The sequence below is a fragment of the Alosa pseudoharengus genome, unplaced genomic scaffold (assembly GCF_046254945.1).
Source record: "Alosa pseudoharengus isolate Yale_2024_CS ecotype anadromous, Long Island Sound unplaced genomic scaffold, YU_APseudo_1.1 YU_APseudo_1.1_scf_2, whole genome shotgun sequence".
Lineage (NCBI taxonomy): Eukaryota > Metazoa > Chordata > Actinopteri > Clupeiformes > Clupeidae > Alosa > Alosa pseudoharengus.
The window spans coordinates 2,947,638-2,964,607 of record NW_027468663.1 but is presented as its reverse complement, the minus strand read 5'-3'; the positions used below and the strand labels follow the sequence as shown (position 1 = coordinate 2,964,607).

At 40.6% G+C, this 16,970-nt stretch overlaps 1 protein-coding gene across 4 annotated transcripts in view; it reads right to left on the bottom strand.

Annotated features, from left to right (window-relative positions):
• atg9b (autophagy related 9B) overlaps positions 1 to 16,970 on the bottom strand; it is a 150,037-nt gene that overhangs the window by 25,570 nt on the left and 107,497 nt on the right. The window lies entirely within an intron of this gene.

The window sequence follows — 16,970 nt, the reverse complement described above, 5'->3', positions numbered from 1 at the left end:
GTGCGTGTTTCCATCATAAGAGAAGATTATCGGTTGAGATTATGTGTGTGTGATGCCACTCGATTTTAAAATGGTATAAGATTTAAAAATCCTGTACACTATTAAAACAAATGTGTTGTCCCTATCTGGACACAGAGATGCGTTAAAAAACAACACAAGTTGTGTTGTTTTCAATGCAAGTTGTGTTATTTTCAACACATATTGTGTAAAAAATGAAAAAAGGTAATAATACAAACTGTGTTGTCCCTATCTGGACACAGAGATGTGTTAAAAACAGCGGAAGTTGTGTTGTTTTCAACACATTCATTTTAAGAGTGTAGTTTGAGCCCAGCATTAATAAGAAAAGGCATGTCTGATAATGCTGTCTAATATGTCTTACATGGGAGTGTTTCAAAGTGCTCTAAACACACTGATTATTATACTGCTCCTAAGGATGAAATATATGACCGCCGCTCAGTCCTGTACATCCGTTCCGCGATAATAAATCACACTTCAATTTGTCTCCATCTTTTACTCCATCCCCCACTCTTGAAACTTTTGTGTATGCTTGTTTGGCATGCCTGTGTGTGTGTGTGCGGCTGCACAGAAAGTAGCCTACTGGCACTGAAAAGGTGAATAGACTGTAGAATAGCCAAAGAAGTTGTAGCATTGTTATAAAACCTTTAAAATCTCTAAACAATCACAAGTAGGGCAGTTCATCACAGTTCATCCATTGCAACTGGATTGATGAAAGGTCACTTACACCTGTAGGCTACATTGTATTTGGGAAAAGCAAAAGGTATCAGCATAATGTTATATTTTTATTTATTTATTTATTTATTTATTAATAAACAAAAACATCTCTGTCAGTTCCATGCCGTTTTCAACAGCTATCAAAAACAAAGGTCATTTTTGGATGGATGGATTTTTTGTGAATGTTTCTTCTTCTACATAAGATTTCATCTTTAGTTCATGTGATACTTTATTGTCAATGCACAAATTAATTAACAGTAGTCTGAAACGTTATTGTCAATGCACAAATTAAGTAACAGTAGTCTGAAACGAAATGCTGTTTTACATCTAACCAGTGGTGCAAATAACTGACATGTCCAAATGGGCCTTGATGAAATGCGTCGCTAGACTGTTCATACACATTTTAACGGGCCAAAGTTGAAGAGCTGTTGTCCGTTATTGTTCGTGCAAATATAGGCTGATTCATGTTCCCTTGCATTGTGTAACTGAGGTCCATGGCTAGTCTGGCTTTCACCAGACCAAGCTCAATCTTTTAAGAAATCAAAAAATAAATAGCGGGCAGATCAGGCTGGGTTCACCCAGCCTAGTCCATAGGCGCCCGATATTGTTTAATTTTCCGATTGAGATATCCACGCTCTGGCTATTCTAAATGCAAAAATGCATCAGGGAGTTATGACAAAACTGTAACTAACAAACTAGATCCTAATAGAAAGCTGTTAGCTTCCCTAAGCTACAGGTAGGCCTATAAGGTAGGCCTATTTACAACATAAATTGTCAATAGGCTATGCTGGCGACCCAAATAAAATCTCCTTTGGAAACCAATGGCTTACGCCTTACAGTATCAAGCGGACTTAAACTGCCATATCGTGACGAAAAGTTGTAATAAAATTCACGCAGCTCCATGAGTCAAGGAAAGCGCGAATGAAGTAGCCACTTCTAAATGGGACCCACTACACAGTAGCTTAAGGTGTGTTGCTAAAGCAGCCATAATGAAATGAAGGTGTCATTGTTTGGATACTTCACACACACTTTTTAATCTCACAGACTACAACTACCAATCTGGAATCAAAGCACATCGATTCCCCTCTCACACCCTGCACGCACTTAAAACAAATAAACAGGCGTCTCAGTCTCACGCATGTATAGGCAAAACTGTATCAGACCGGTGTAACGTTGGTAAATCTTCCATTGCACAGAATTATTTTTGTAGCACGTGCAACAAATGACAGTCGAAAGATAGCCTACAATTACAGTGCTGCTATCAATTTGCTTGGTATAACCGCATTTATAGTTTTCTACAAATGCAATCAATCAAGTTGGCCTCCATCACTCAACCAACGCTAACGTTAACATTATTGTACCTAGGTCCTTATTGATATTATAAGATTAACGTACCTGCAGTAAAAACCAAGCATGTCCGATAAACATTCTCAGATTTATTTCGGCTTCAAGAAGAAATGGGAATTACATTTCATGTGAACATCGTCCTATCCTTATTATACGTTCTCTGCGGTAAACTACAGTCCTTGTAGGAAGCGTCCATTGTTTTTCCAACCCACTTTTAACTTCCAACAGAATCACAAATGAGTGATTATGGGCCAGGTTGATGTGGGCCCTTGAGACCAACATACCATAAAAAATTCTTCATCCTCAGTGCTACGGTTCAGGTAGTTGTTTAGGAAAAACTGCTTTTTTTGCGGTTCGGGGGGCCCAGCACGGGGGGGCCCCGGGGACGAAACAAATTTTTTCCGTAAAAGTCTAATGGGGCTACATACCAGTGGCGGCCGGTGGTTAAAAAAATAACGGAGGAAGGAATGTCCGCTTGATTGGTGTTAGTGGCAATATGTGAATAGATGTAGGCCACCTACCCCGACACATTTATAGCAGCAGTACTATGTAGCATTTTAACTGGCAATGTGCAATAAGTCACTTTGGATAATAGTGCTAAATTAATAAATGTAAATGTAAATAAATGTAAATTTAGGTCTGGGAAGTCAGGGAAGATATGTAGGTCTAGTTATGAAATACTGTTTTCCAGATGTGCAAAATTATGAAAAGTCTGGAGGTTTTGCTCAATGTAATACATTTGAAGAAAAGTCTTTAACACCAAAAATAGACACTTGTTTTATAAAACCATGTAACTATTTACCATTAAAAATAGACCTTAAATGTGGTTATTTGTAACATGCTATTGTTTTTAAAGCCAAATCGCTATAATTTAAAGACAGGTTGTAAGCCAAGTGAGAATTTATACTCAAAAGGCAAATGTTACTGAAGACGTCATTACAGGAATGCATCATGGTCTGAAACATTCATTAACAATGTTACCATCCAAAGATACAGTTAGTAACAATAACATATTAACAACAAGAACATTATTTAACAATTGTTTAGTTAAGGCATAACTTGGATGATTATAGCAACGCATAACTATCCAAAAATGTTTTAGCCTATCACCAAATTAACTGTCCACGTTTGTGACAGGCCAGCAGCTGTAGGCTATAGCTGATTGTTTTCTGTGCTAACGTTACCAGTTAGCCATTTGTCATACTATGTAGCATTCAGCAGCCTACACTAGCCTTACCATCTTTTTTTGGAATAGGAATTTTTGGAACTGGTCTTCCTGCTATGATCCTAACCTTCGCACTGTATTTGAATGTATAAAAGATGGATATTGTCCTCTGATTCCATTGTACTGTTTATTTCACGAGCAAAAAACAACCTTTCCGTTCAACACAAGATTCTTAGCTGTATGACTGCAGATAACGTTCTTGCACCATTGCCTCTAAAAACAGCACCCCCTATCGCAATTGAAAATTACTGTACGGAGGAGCTTCCTCCCTTGGCCATTGAAAACGACGTGATTCACGAGCCGCTGGGGTCAGAGCCGTTTATAATGGACTTCAATGAGGGGCTTGAGGAGGAAGCTCCTCCATACAATAATTTTCAATTGCGATAGGGGGTGCTGTTGGCATTTTGACCTAGGGGAACGATTTTGTTCATTCAAAGTGTTAAAAATAGTAATATTAACAGTGATTTATCAGATTAGTAATTCACTTTATATATATTTTTTTTCTCTGAAATTTTAGGGAGGGTGTTCCTCCCTTTCCTCAATGAAGGAGCCTCCTCTGCTACATACCCACCAAATTCCATGTGCACCGGTGTTTCGGTGCCCCGGGTATCGTTGACCAAAAATTCAGGAAGTAGATGACGGGGGAAAAAAAAAAAAAACTTTGACAATTATTATATGACCGCTTCGCTAGCGGCGCTCATAATGATTTTCTAAACATATACATACATAACTATATTCTCATTCAAGTGAAGCACTGCTCCTTGAGCGTAGTGATTTGCACGGAGCACCTGAAAAGCCCTGGTGTCATCTCTGCAAATCCCATGTAGCAGTGCTTCGCCTGAATGAGAATATAGTTGCAAGTGTGTATATGGTTAGAAAATCCCTGTGTTTCATTTTACGTTGGTATTTGTACACATTCTAATTATATTAGTCACAACATGTAAATAGGAAAATGTTGGGAGTTCTTTTGTAACTCTTGGGAGCTATAGGCTAGTTGGTTCCAACCACTTAATGAGCAATGCTAAGCTACTGTAGGCTGATGGTTGTGTCATACTGAGTTACTGCACACACAGAGACAAGAAGGGTATGTATCATCTTATCTAACCCTGGGTGAGATGGCGATAGAGATAATTGCCCAAAATGTTGGCATGTTCCTTTAAAAGTATGTCAAAGGCATTTGCCAGTATAATGACTTTTAACAACATGTTAACGGGGAAAGTAGGCCAGTGCGCACCGTGTATTACTAATTATTATTAGAAATACATTTTAAGAAATCAGGGAATGCCACATTTCATTTTTATAAAAATATATAGGAGTGGCATAAGAAGCCAAGGAGGCTTTCCAAAGAAGGATGGAAAGATGAGTGAAAGAGTGAGCCAGATAACAGATCCTGATGAACACCGTATAAACTAGATGTACCGCAAAAAGGTATAAAATATGACCGCCGCTCAGTCCTGCACATTCTCTCCGCAAAAATAAATCATGCTTGTCAATTTGTCTCCATCTCCTACTCTTGCAACTTTTGTGTAAATGAGTGTGTGCATTTGCTTTTGTATATATGTGTGCTTCTCTGTGCATGTGTTTTTGCTTGTGAGTGTGTGTGTGTGTGTGGGTGTGTGTGTGTGTGTGCATGTCTGCTTGCCTGCATATGTGTGTGTGTTTTATGTGTCTGTGCGTATGTGTGTTCGCTTGTGAGTGGGTAATGGTGTGTGTGTGTCTGTGTGTGTGCGCGTACTGTACGTGTGTACATGCCTGCATGTCTACTGTATGTGTATGCGTGTGTTTTTATGCGCATGCTCGTATGTACGTACGTATTGCGTGCGTGTGTGCATGCATGCGTGCGTACCTCTGTGTGTGTGTGTGTGTTTGTGTGTGTGTAGTGTTTAGTCTATGTTGATCATGGGCGTAGGTTTAGGGGAGGATGCTAGGTACTAGTCCCAAACAATATTTTGAGATGACAAAATTGTCCCCACCAATATTTTAGCGAACTCCTTTGTGCTTTTTGGACTGATTCCGACGGCCAGGACAACAGTAAAAGACACACTTTCATTTGATTGGCTGAAACCGAAAGGTTTATCTGACACGCACAACAGTGTCAAGGCATAGCCTACTTAACTTTGTGGTGACACTGGCAGACGAGCGAGTGAGTGTGTCGTTATAGGCTAAGTTATCAGGGATGTCTACCATGTCTACCAATACATAACCCAAAAAGGCCAGTGTAAAACATTGTAATATTCCCTTTGTCCTTCAGCATGCACATTTTGCCCCTTTTGTGCTTTGTAGATCAGACATGGCACCAAAGAAGAAAAGGAACATACAAAGCTTTTTTTCAATATGCAGAGTCTAAGTAGGCTAGGCAAAATAACTAGCCACACACAGTGGCAACTAGACTACAACTGTTTCCAGATAAAAGTTTGTTTTGCATTTTAATGCACTCTTAATTCCTCAGAATTACATTTTCTAGTTATTTATATCATTTTATGATCTGCATAATTACTAATAGCACATTTCTGTAAGCAAATTTAGTAATTTGAATACACCATATTGATATTTATCACCCGGAGAGAAGAAATACTCTTTTCTAATTGGCTGGCGGGGTGGCTTTTAATTCTGAATAACGGGACACCTATGAAGTAGATCTGGTAAAAAGAGTTTAATCGCTGTTCCATATCAATGCCTGTGAATGGTAACTATAACAACAATAGTAGGACGACGGTTGAGCTAGTTTAATGGACGAAGTGAAGAAAAAGAAGTGAAAGAAAGTGGGGAAGAGAAAAGTGAGCTATCCAGTTCAATGGAGAGAGACAGAGAAGAGGTTCCATTAAAGTTGCTGCAGTCAGTGAGAGAGCAGTTGATACAGGTGCATCAGTTTAATTGGCTTTGTGAGGGGGCCTAGTTGAGCAGCTGGCAGTTGATACAGGTGCAAATCAGTTTGATTAGCCCATTGTGATGTCATAGTGCCAATGCAAAGTCTACGGGGAAAATAGGCTTGTTTTTTGCTAATATCTCAAAAAGTATAAAGTTTACAAAAGTGAAAAATACATTGCCCAAGTGTCCTTTTCAAGTCCTATGTTACAGAGTTTGAACGAAGTTTCTATGTTAAACGGTTGAAGCTGAATTGGACACAGAAATTTTGGTTAGAACATATGTAAAATATACGATTTTAAAACAGATAATGTAGAGATAGTTACAATGATTTTGCTTAGGTAGACATGGTTGTTGCAATGCTAAATAAAGCTGTTTCTATGACAGATGCTAGGGTAATCATGTTGGTTGCAATGGAAACTGACATAGATGCTTTATTTCAATGGTTGCTATGTTGGTTGCTAGGTAGCCCAGGTAAAAAAGTAGTATACTTTAGTGTGTTAGAAATATGATTAAAGTATATGAAGTATAAAGCAAGTATGCTTACACTTTTTGTACTTTATGTAAAGTATGTTTAATGTGTACTTTTAGAAAGTATACTTCAAAGTAGATGTTATTAAGTTCAACTTCAGTGTACTAAAATTAAATATACTAATTGTGCAATATTCAAAGTGTTAAGAAACATTAAGAAATCATGTTCATTTCAAATACTTATATCACTGACAACAGTAGTCCAGCCAGGATATTGTCATTTAAAAAGTGAAGTTGCAGCCCTCAACTGTTGTTGATGTTGTGTTTTGTCATGTCATGTTGTGTTTTGGCCTGATGCGCCACCCTCCACCTATCTACTAATCACAAAGTCAGTAGTGTTTTGGCATCTGGGTTGGCAACCTTGAGTCAGGGGGGAGGGTGAGGGGATACACCACTCTTCAGTATTTTGAAAGTGTTTGCAGTACCAGTTTTGGCCACAATCTTACATATGGTTCCTTTAATAAAATACTAATGTGTGGCCTGATATGTCAGCCGCATGGATGGCAATGTGCAATAACCTAGCCTAGACACACTGATCTATCAGTTTTGGTCATCAAGTAATATTTTTTATTTTGTTGATTTTGTGTCTTAGTAAGGTAGTAGCCTATACATTACATTACATTTGGCTGACGCTTTTTTAGCCAAAGCGACTAACAACATGGTAAACAGTTTAAACTAAACTATAAGTTTGTGATGTAGTAGAGGTTGTGAGAGGATGAATGTGGCATTTTGTTAAATTTATAGGCAACACAGTTTAATTTATAGGCAGTCCAGTTGACCAATAACATGGCTGTTTGAATTTGAAATGGAGTGGGCGGATCTGTGCACCTTTCGAGCAAAACGTGGTGTGAGCAAACATTAACGTTATTTTATACAGTCTATGCTTGTAACTTTATTTGCAAGACAGATGGACTGTAGAGACCAGAAAATACAGTCTGTATAAGGTTACAGGTTTGTCCAAATGAAAAGATACCATAAATTCTAGTCATGCCAGAGACGTTGGTCCTACAGAGCCAGAAGGACTCGTCATATGTCCACCAAACCGACTGCCTCCCTTCCTCCTGCTGCGATGACTGCCTGTCTGCATGATATAAATCTGTGGATGACTAACAACTACCTGAAACTGAACAGTAACAAGACTGAACTAGACTGCATTTCCGGTGGGAACTGCAAAAGTGTGCTTGCCCTGGTCCGGTCACCAACGTGAGCAGACAGTGGCATACGCTATACTGAACCTGGCTTGATCCAAGCATTCTAACAGTGCCTTTCAGTGTTGGAGCAGTGGCAATACCGCAAAAGCTCTAGGAGAGGGCTATTCAACTATTGACTTGCGGGGTGAATGCGGTTCATTGGATTTTACCTGAGATCAAATCAATAAAATAAAATGACAGCAGTGATTGGCTGCAAAAATAAATAATGTCACGCGTCTTGCACCTCTTAAACTGGGCTATCAGGTAACCTAGAAGAATTGAAATTATGAAATATGACTAAGGAATTCAAATGCTGCTTGTTTGTCAGGATACTTTTTCACTGATTTATTTTAAAAATATGAGCTATGAGTGTGAATGTTATATATTCCATCCCCTAATTCTGTTTTACTGGTTTATTTGACAAATAATCTATATGGATTTGCTCTATAAAGACCTTATGTCTGTTTGGGATTGTTTTGAGAGCCTATTGATGTATCTCAGAATAAAGGAATGTCCACAACATTAGTGATGGGGTTTTTTTTTGTGTGTGTGAATGTATTTTACTTAACTCATTGAATGTAGCTGGATACTCATGAACGCATGTCTCTAATAGCCACAATAGGAGTAATTTTAGCAACACCGTATTTTGTGTGGCCCATAACGACCCAGTGGATCATGAAAATGTGCCAAAATTCACATTCCTTGCTTGTTGTTGATACATTAATCCCATTCAGATTGCCACTTATCTGAGATATAAGAGTTCAGTATTGGTTTGAGGTCTGGGGCAGGGATTTGAGATTCTGTGACTTCTTCATTGAGGGCTTGCTTAGCAGCACTGTCCGCTTTCTCATTTCCCCTCAGACCAACATGGCCTGGGACCCAGCAAAAAACTACACTCAAGTTCTGGTTCTTTAGACGTTCTAGTTGATCAAGCTCAGCTTTGGTTGTACTTTTTGCATGACATTAAAGCCTACTGGAAAGATTTTTAATTGCAATTTAATTGAATGCAATTTACTTTTACGATTAAATAAAATTAATTTATCCCTCTCACCCATAGTTTTCTATTTATTTACAAATGTACATAGGCCTACTGTAATTACATTTATACAGTTATTCTACTGATCTTTATACTATTCATCCTGCACATAAACTTATTCTTACTACTCTTATAATGTTGTTTCTGCACTACAATGACACTGTTTCCACACTGCACATAGCTGTATGTTATGTACATATGTGTTATATATTTGTCATATTGAATATCTATATTTATTCTGTTTTATTATATTCTGTTAATACACTGCATATATCTATATTATTATTTATACTATTATAATGTTACTACTACATACATTATTCTACTTATTGTATGAGATAACTGCTAATACACTGCACATATTTATATTTAATTCATATTACTCTAAACCACCTTCTGTAAATCAACTGTATACTACTGTCTACATTGCACTATATTTTTTGACCTGTCTCTATATTTCATCACCTTTCTATACTTTGCATCACATTGTATGCATACTGTAGCTACATGAATCACAGCTAAGATCCTTGGTTGCTATGAAGGCCAGTCGTTCTAAATGGATGGTTGCTATGGCCAAAGGCCAGTTATCTCTGCCGTTGTCAAGCGGGAATATCCTAACTTTATCTTATTTTAAACATCTCTATTTTACTTAGCCTACTTCCATACAGTGACTCCTGTTAAGAAGTGGCCACTTCATTCGCGCTTACCGTGATTCACGCAGCAACATTATTAAATTAATCTGTTACCATATGCCTATGCCAACGTTTGCAAAGAGGAGAATCTTTTCATTTGATTCACAATTAAACGTTACATTTAATGTACATGTAAACAATGAGTAGGCTCGTTTTGGTTGTTGTTGGTGGTGTTACTGCATCCCTTAGTTATGCCTACAATGCAAAATTGTTCCCTCGTGATTGTTAGACGCATTTCAAAACATCGCGACGTGAAATGCCACCACAAAACATTGTTTGTGAATCGGTCTTATTAGGAGCCCTCGCTTAAGCTGTCACAGACTCAGGCGCTACTTTTAGGGGTAAAATGCTTCCTGAATTACTCTTAGTAAAAAAAAATAGGAGTCCTAAAGTTACGAGTGACGAAGTTACGAGTACAAGCATCTCATATCAAATGACCATGGCATTGCTAAGCAACATAAATCTCATAACGTTACAGCAACATCTTCTCCCTATGACCTAGCTAGCTAGCTTCTAGCCACACAAGAAATGAATGAAATCTCCGCTTAGCATTCTAATAATAGAAGGGGCACATTTATGTGGACCACTACAACATGACTCATTATGTCTGTAACGTTAACTGTATAAAACACTTACTTTCATAAAGGAAGCACAACATCCAGCACATACACATGGAAACCGATATTTTAGGTAGCCTACTTGGCCACGAACTCAAAACGTGTCTCTCTGAAGCTCTGTTCTAGCGTTGCTAAGCAACATCAAATAAACTAATAGACAGTCTTCCAGTATTAAATGTGTACGTGTGATTACGAATGGATGTGTGTGGTTTGCAATTAGAAACAAGAAATAACATTTCCAATAATTTCCCATTATAAATTACATAATATTTGCACCTTCCTTACTTGTGAAGCTCACATAATTCTAATGATCTCACCCTATGTAGATGTGAAATGTAATACAAGGTTGCCACCTACCGTTCAGTAGGCTATTTACATTAACGTGACATTCTTGCTTATTCTTTCGTCAACTCCATGCTTTTAGGAAAACAATCTTTTTATCATAGTTCCCTCTTCAATGAGCGATTACCAGCTCGTTTTTGTAACAGAGATAGCTGTTTATTGTCCCTAGGTTTACAGAAACACCTATTCATATTAATACGTACTGTAGCCTATGGAGTGCTGCCGACCACTGTTCATTACGGCCCAGAATGCCTTGCATGTGTTTATAACAAAACAACACAGTAAAACCTAAATGCCCGTAAACATATGCATTTGCAGACTTGTAACATTTTTAATAATACTCTCCCATCATGATATTTAACAATAATGAAACATTTAATTTGAATTCCGTCAATGTGAAAACAACTCTACTATGTAAGCTATATATAGCTAGTGTTCTCCTTGCTATTTCAGTTCGTAAGTCCATACTATCCCATGGCAGAGCAAGGATTTCATGATTGGGCAAGGTTGCCCGGAGACATTGTGGCTACCCAGAAACATTGAGCATACTTGGAAGGCATTGTGATAGAAGGTGAATGGTGAGAGTTACCAAATACCGGTGAATGGTGAGAGTTACCAAATACCTGTGGGTGATTTGCCAAATGATGGAAACTTTTGGAATATTTCTTTTTTTTTTTTTAGCTTATGCACCCTCACACTGGAGTCCCCAGTTCATATACAAAATGTGGTATCGATATGTGACAGTGTTCCTGAGATATGGACGACTTCCTGTTTTGGAGCTTCGCCGCCGATTTCGTTTGGCTGTGACGGGCAAACGCTTTCGAAAATCAAAAATCCTTCTAGTAACTTTTGTGAGGCTTGGTCCAATGATGATGTACGTCAAGTTTCGTGGCGTTCGGACCAAATTTGTGACCTGTGAAAATTTAGTTTCGCTTTCTATTCAATCCAATATGGCGGACGAACGACACGCCCACTTGACGTCATCTTTTCGAGCAAGTTAAACCAGTACTGCCCGGACGTTTTAAAGTTGGAACGGTGTCTCTGTCTCAAAGGGCCTAGGCACAGGAGCTGGAAAAAATTAGGGAGACGGGAATAATAATAATAATATTAAATATAGCTGCAAGCAGCAATGAGGGGACCAAGCAGAATAGGCCGGAGTAGCCACGGCGACAAGATAGAACTCAGCAGACACCCGCGATCAACACTTTCAACAAGTGTCACATCAAAACATAGCTGATTTTGTAGGGCTGAAACAGGGCTGAGTATTGCCACCGCCTCCGCCAGCCAGCCCCCCTCACCTAATCACCCCTGCCCGTCCCACCCCGTCCTGCCCCGACCTTGCATGCACGCACGCATTAGAATGAACTGGATGGAACATGTTGTCATCAGTTTCACATCAAAAAGTAAAACATCAATAAAACACATTGGCAACTACAGATCAAAATGCAATATTGCTAATTGCAGCACCCCCTACAGGTCAAAGGTCACCAACGTTTTTGAGCGTCCTCCTAATGCGGTCATGAATCCATGTAGTAAGTTTGGTTATGATACATGGCAGGGTTGCTGAGATATGAGCTCACTTCCTGTTTGGCGGCTTCGCCACCAATTTCGATTGGCTGTTACGGGCGAATGCTTTTGTCAATTGTTCCAGAAAGCAAAATATTGATAGGTTATGGTCTGAAGATGGTCTCTGCCAATTTTGGTGAGGATCCGCTAAAATTTGTGACCTGCGAGAACTTGTACGTGTTTTTGATTAAATCCAATATGGCGGCCGAATCAATTATGATGACATCACAAGTTGGCTTGGGTCGGCCTAAGGACCTCCAACAGTATTACCAGACACCACTAGTGCGTTTTAATTCTAAGCACAACAGCAGCTACAGGCCAAAAGGCATGTTTCTAAATTACAGTGCCCCCTAGAGGTCAAAGGTCACCAGATTTCTTGAGCGTCCCCCTGATTGGGTCCTGAGTCCATGTACAAAGTTTGGTTATGATAGATCAATGGGTTGCTGAGATATGAGCTCACTTCCTGTTTGGCGGCTTCGCCGCAAATTTTGATTGGCTGTTACGGGCGAACGGTTTTAGTTCCGAAGACGAAAAGGAGTATCTTTTGTGAGGCTTGGTCTGAAGATCATGTGTGTCAGATTTGGTGTTGATTGGACAAAATTTGTGACCTGTGAAAACTTTTTAGTGTTTTTGATTAAATCCAAAATGGCGGAAAATCCATCATGGCGGAAAATGACGTCATAGGGTGCGTTGAACTTGGCTTGGTCCAAGGATTCCAACGATACCTCATTTTTGACAATCGGGCATATGGGTCAAAAGTTACGTGCGTGAACGCATGTCCAACTTTGGCCTGTTGGTGGCGCTAGAGTGCTCAAGGGGCTGACATGAAACTTGGTGAAATTAAACATGGGACTGTCCCCAATTGGTGTGCCAAATTTCACAACTTTTTACCAGACGGTTCTATGGGCTGCCATAGACTCCCATTCGGGAAGAAAGATGTTAAATAAATATAGCTGCAAGCAGCAATGAGGGGGCCAAGCAGAATAGGCCGGAGTAGCCAGGGCGACAAGATAGAACTCAGCAGACATCCGCGATCAACACTTTCAACTAGTGTAACATCAAAACATAACTGACTTTGTAGGGCTGAAACAGGGCTGAGTATTGCTGCTGCCTCCGCCAGCCAGCCCCCCACCTAATCGCCCCTGCCCGTCCCACCGCACGTCCAACTTTGGCCTGTTGGTGGCGCTAGAGCGCTCAAGGTGCCAGTATGAAACATGGTGAAATTAATCATGAGACTGTCCCCAATCAGTGTGCCAAATTTCACAACTTTTCACCAGACGGTTCTATGGGCTGCCATTGACTTCAATGACGGAAGCGTAATAATAATAAGAAAACATAGAAACACAATGGGTTAAATCCAAAATGGCGGAAAAACCATCATGGCGGAAAATGACGTCATAGAGTCCGTTGAACTCGGCTTGGTCCAAGGATTCCAACGATACCTCATTTTTGACAATCAGGTCAACGGGTCAAACGTTACTTGCGTGAACGCACGTCCAACTTTGGCCTGTTGGTGGCGCTAGAGCGCTCAAGGTGCCAGTATGAAACTTGGTGAAATTAATCATGAGACTGTCCCCAATCAGTGTGCCAAATTTCACAACTTTTCACCAGACGGTTCTATGGGCTGCCATTGACTTCAATGACGGAAGCGTAATAATAAATATAGCTGCAAGCAGCAATGAGGGGGCCAAGCAGAATAGGCCGGAGTAGCCACGGCGACAAGATAGAACTCAGCAGACATCGTGATCAACACTTTCAACAAGTGTCACATCAAACATAACTGACTTTGTAGGGTTGAAAGAGGGCTGAGTATTGCCACAGCCTCCGCCAGCCAGCCCCCCCACCTAATCACCCCTGCCCGTCCCACCCCGTCCCGCCCCGCCCTACCACACACGCATTAGAATGAACTGGATGGAACATGTTGTCATCAGTTTCACATCCAAAAATAAAAGATCGATAAAACACATCGCAACTACAGATCAAAATGCAATATTGCTAATTGCAGCACCCCCTACAGGTCAAAGGTCAACACATTTTTTGAGCGTCCTCCTAATGGGGTCCTGAACCTATGTAGTAAGTTTGGTTATGATACATGGTAGGGTTGCTGAGATATGAGCTCACTTCCTGTTTGGCGGCTTCGCCGCAAGTTTCGATTGGCTGTTACAGCCGTATGCTACTGTCAATCGTTCCGAAAAGCGATGCACTGATAAGGCATGGTCTGAAGATGGTCTCTGCCAATTTTGGTGAGGATCCGTTGAAATTTGTGGCCTGCGAAAATTTGTACGTGTTTTTGATTAAATCCAATATGGCGGCCGAATCAATTATGATGACATCACAAGTTGGCTTGGGTCGGCCTAAGGACCTCCAACAGTATTACCAGACACCACTAGTGCATTTTAATTCTAAGCACAACTGCAGCTACAGGCCAAATGACATGTTTCTTAATTACAGCGCCCTCTAGAGGTCAAAGGTCACCAGATTTCTTCAACGTCCCCATGATTGGGTCCTGAGTCCATGCACCAAGTTTGGCTTTGATACATGCAAGGGTTGCTGAGATGTGAGCTCACTTCCTGTTTGGCGGCTTCGCCGCATATTTCGATTGGCTGTTACGGGTGAACCGTTTGAGTTCCGAAGACGAAAAGGAGTATCTTTTGTGAGGCTTGGGCTGAAGATCATGTGTGTCAAGTTTGGTGACGATCGGACAAAATTTGTGACCTGTGAAGAATTAGTTTCACTTTCACTAAAATCCAAAATGGCGGAAAATCCATCATGGCGGAAAATGATGTCATATGGTGCGTTGAACTCGGCTTGGTCCAAGGATTCCAACGATACCTCATTTTTGACAATTGGGCCTATGGGTCAAAAGTTACGTGCGTGAACGCACGTCCAACTTTGGCCTGTTGGTGGCGCTAGAGCGCTCAAGGTGCCAGCATGAATCTTGGTGAAATTAATCATTGGCCTGTTCCCAATCAGTGTGCCAAATTTCACAACTTTTCACCAGACGGTTCTATAGGCTGCCATAGACTCCAATGGCAGAGGAAAGATGTTAAATAATAATAATAATAAATATAGCTGCAAGCAGCAATGAGGGGGCCAAGCAGTATAGGCCGGAGTAGCCATGGCGACAAGATAGAACTCAGCAGACACCCGCGATCAACCCTTTCAACAACTGTCACATCAAAACATAACTGACTTTGTAGAGCTGAAACAGGGCTGAGTATTGCTTCCATCTTCGCCAGCCAGCCCCCGCCCCACCTAATCACCCGTGCCTGTCCCACCCGTCCCGCCCCACCCTGCCGTTGCATGCACGCATTAGAATGAACTGAATGGAACATGTCATCAGTTTCACATAAAAAAATAAAAGATCGATAAAACACATTAGCAACTACAGATCAAAATGCAATATTGCTAATTATAGAGCCCCCTACAGGTCAAAGGTCACCAAATATTTTGAGCTTACTCTTAATGGGGTCATGAATCTATATACTAAGTATGGTTATGATACATGACAGGGTTGCTGAGATATGAGCTCACTTCCTGTTTGGCGGCTTCGCCACCAATTTCGATTGGCTGTTACGGGCGAATGCTTTTGTCAATTGTTCCAGAAAGCAATATATTGATAGGATATGGTCTGAAGATGGTCTCTGCCAATTTTGGTGAGGATCCGCTAAAATTTGTGACCTGCGAGAACTTGTACGTGTTTTTGATTAAATCCAATATGGCGGCCGAATCAATTATGATGACATCACAAGTTGGCTTGGGTCGGCCTAAGGACCTCCAACAGTATTACCAGACACCACTAGTACGTTTTAATTCCAAACACATCAACAGCTACAGGCCAAAATGCATTTTTTCTGATTGCAGCGCCACCTAGAGGTCAAAGGTCACCACATTTTTTGAGCGTCCCCCTGATGGGGTCCTGAGTCCATGTACTAAGTTTGGTTATGATAGATCAATGGGTTGCTGAGATATGAGCTCACTTCCTGTTTGGCGGCTTCGCCGCATATTTCGATTGGCTGTTACGGGCGAACGGTTTGATTTCCGAAGACGAAAAGGAGTATCTTTTGTGAGGCTTGGTCTGAAGATCATTTGTCTCAAGTTTGGTGATGATCGGACAAAATTTGTGACCTGTGAAGAATTAGTTTCACTTTCACTAAAATCCAAAATGGCGGAAAATCCATCATGGCGGAAAATGACGTCATAGGGTGCGTTGAACTCGGCTTGGTCCAAGGATTCCAACGATACCTCATTTTTGGCAATCGGGCCTACGGGTCAAAAGTTACGTACGTGAACGCACGTCCAAATTTGGCCTGTTGGTGGCGCTACAGCGCTCGAGGTGCCGGCATGAAACTTGGTGAAATTAATCATTGGACTTTCCCCAATCAGTGTGCCAAATTTCACAACTTTTGACCAGTCGGTTCTATGGGCTGCCATAGACTCCAATGGCAGAGGAAAGATGTTAAATAATAATAATAATAAATATAGCTGCAAGCAGCAATGCGGGGGCCAAGCAGTGCGCTATAGCAGGAATGGCGTTGCCATGGGATGAGCAAGCACTCACAGCAAGTTTGATGGCAATTGGATAAAGAACGGCTGAGAAATAAGCTAATTTACTTTGTTAAAGCACAACTAGAGGCCAAATTACACCAATGTCCTTGTGCGTTCTTACAATCAGCTCCCATATCCGTCTACCAAGTTTGGACTTCATACACCAAAGTGTTGCTGAGATGTGAGCTCACTTTCTTTATTGCAACACCCCTAGAGGCCAAATGAGACCACTTTCCTTGCATATCCTCACAATCAGCTAATATGTCCATGTATCAAGTT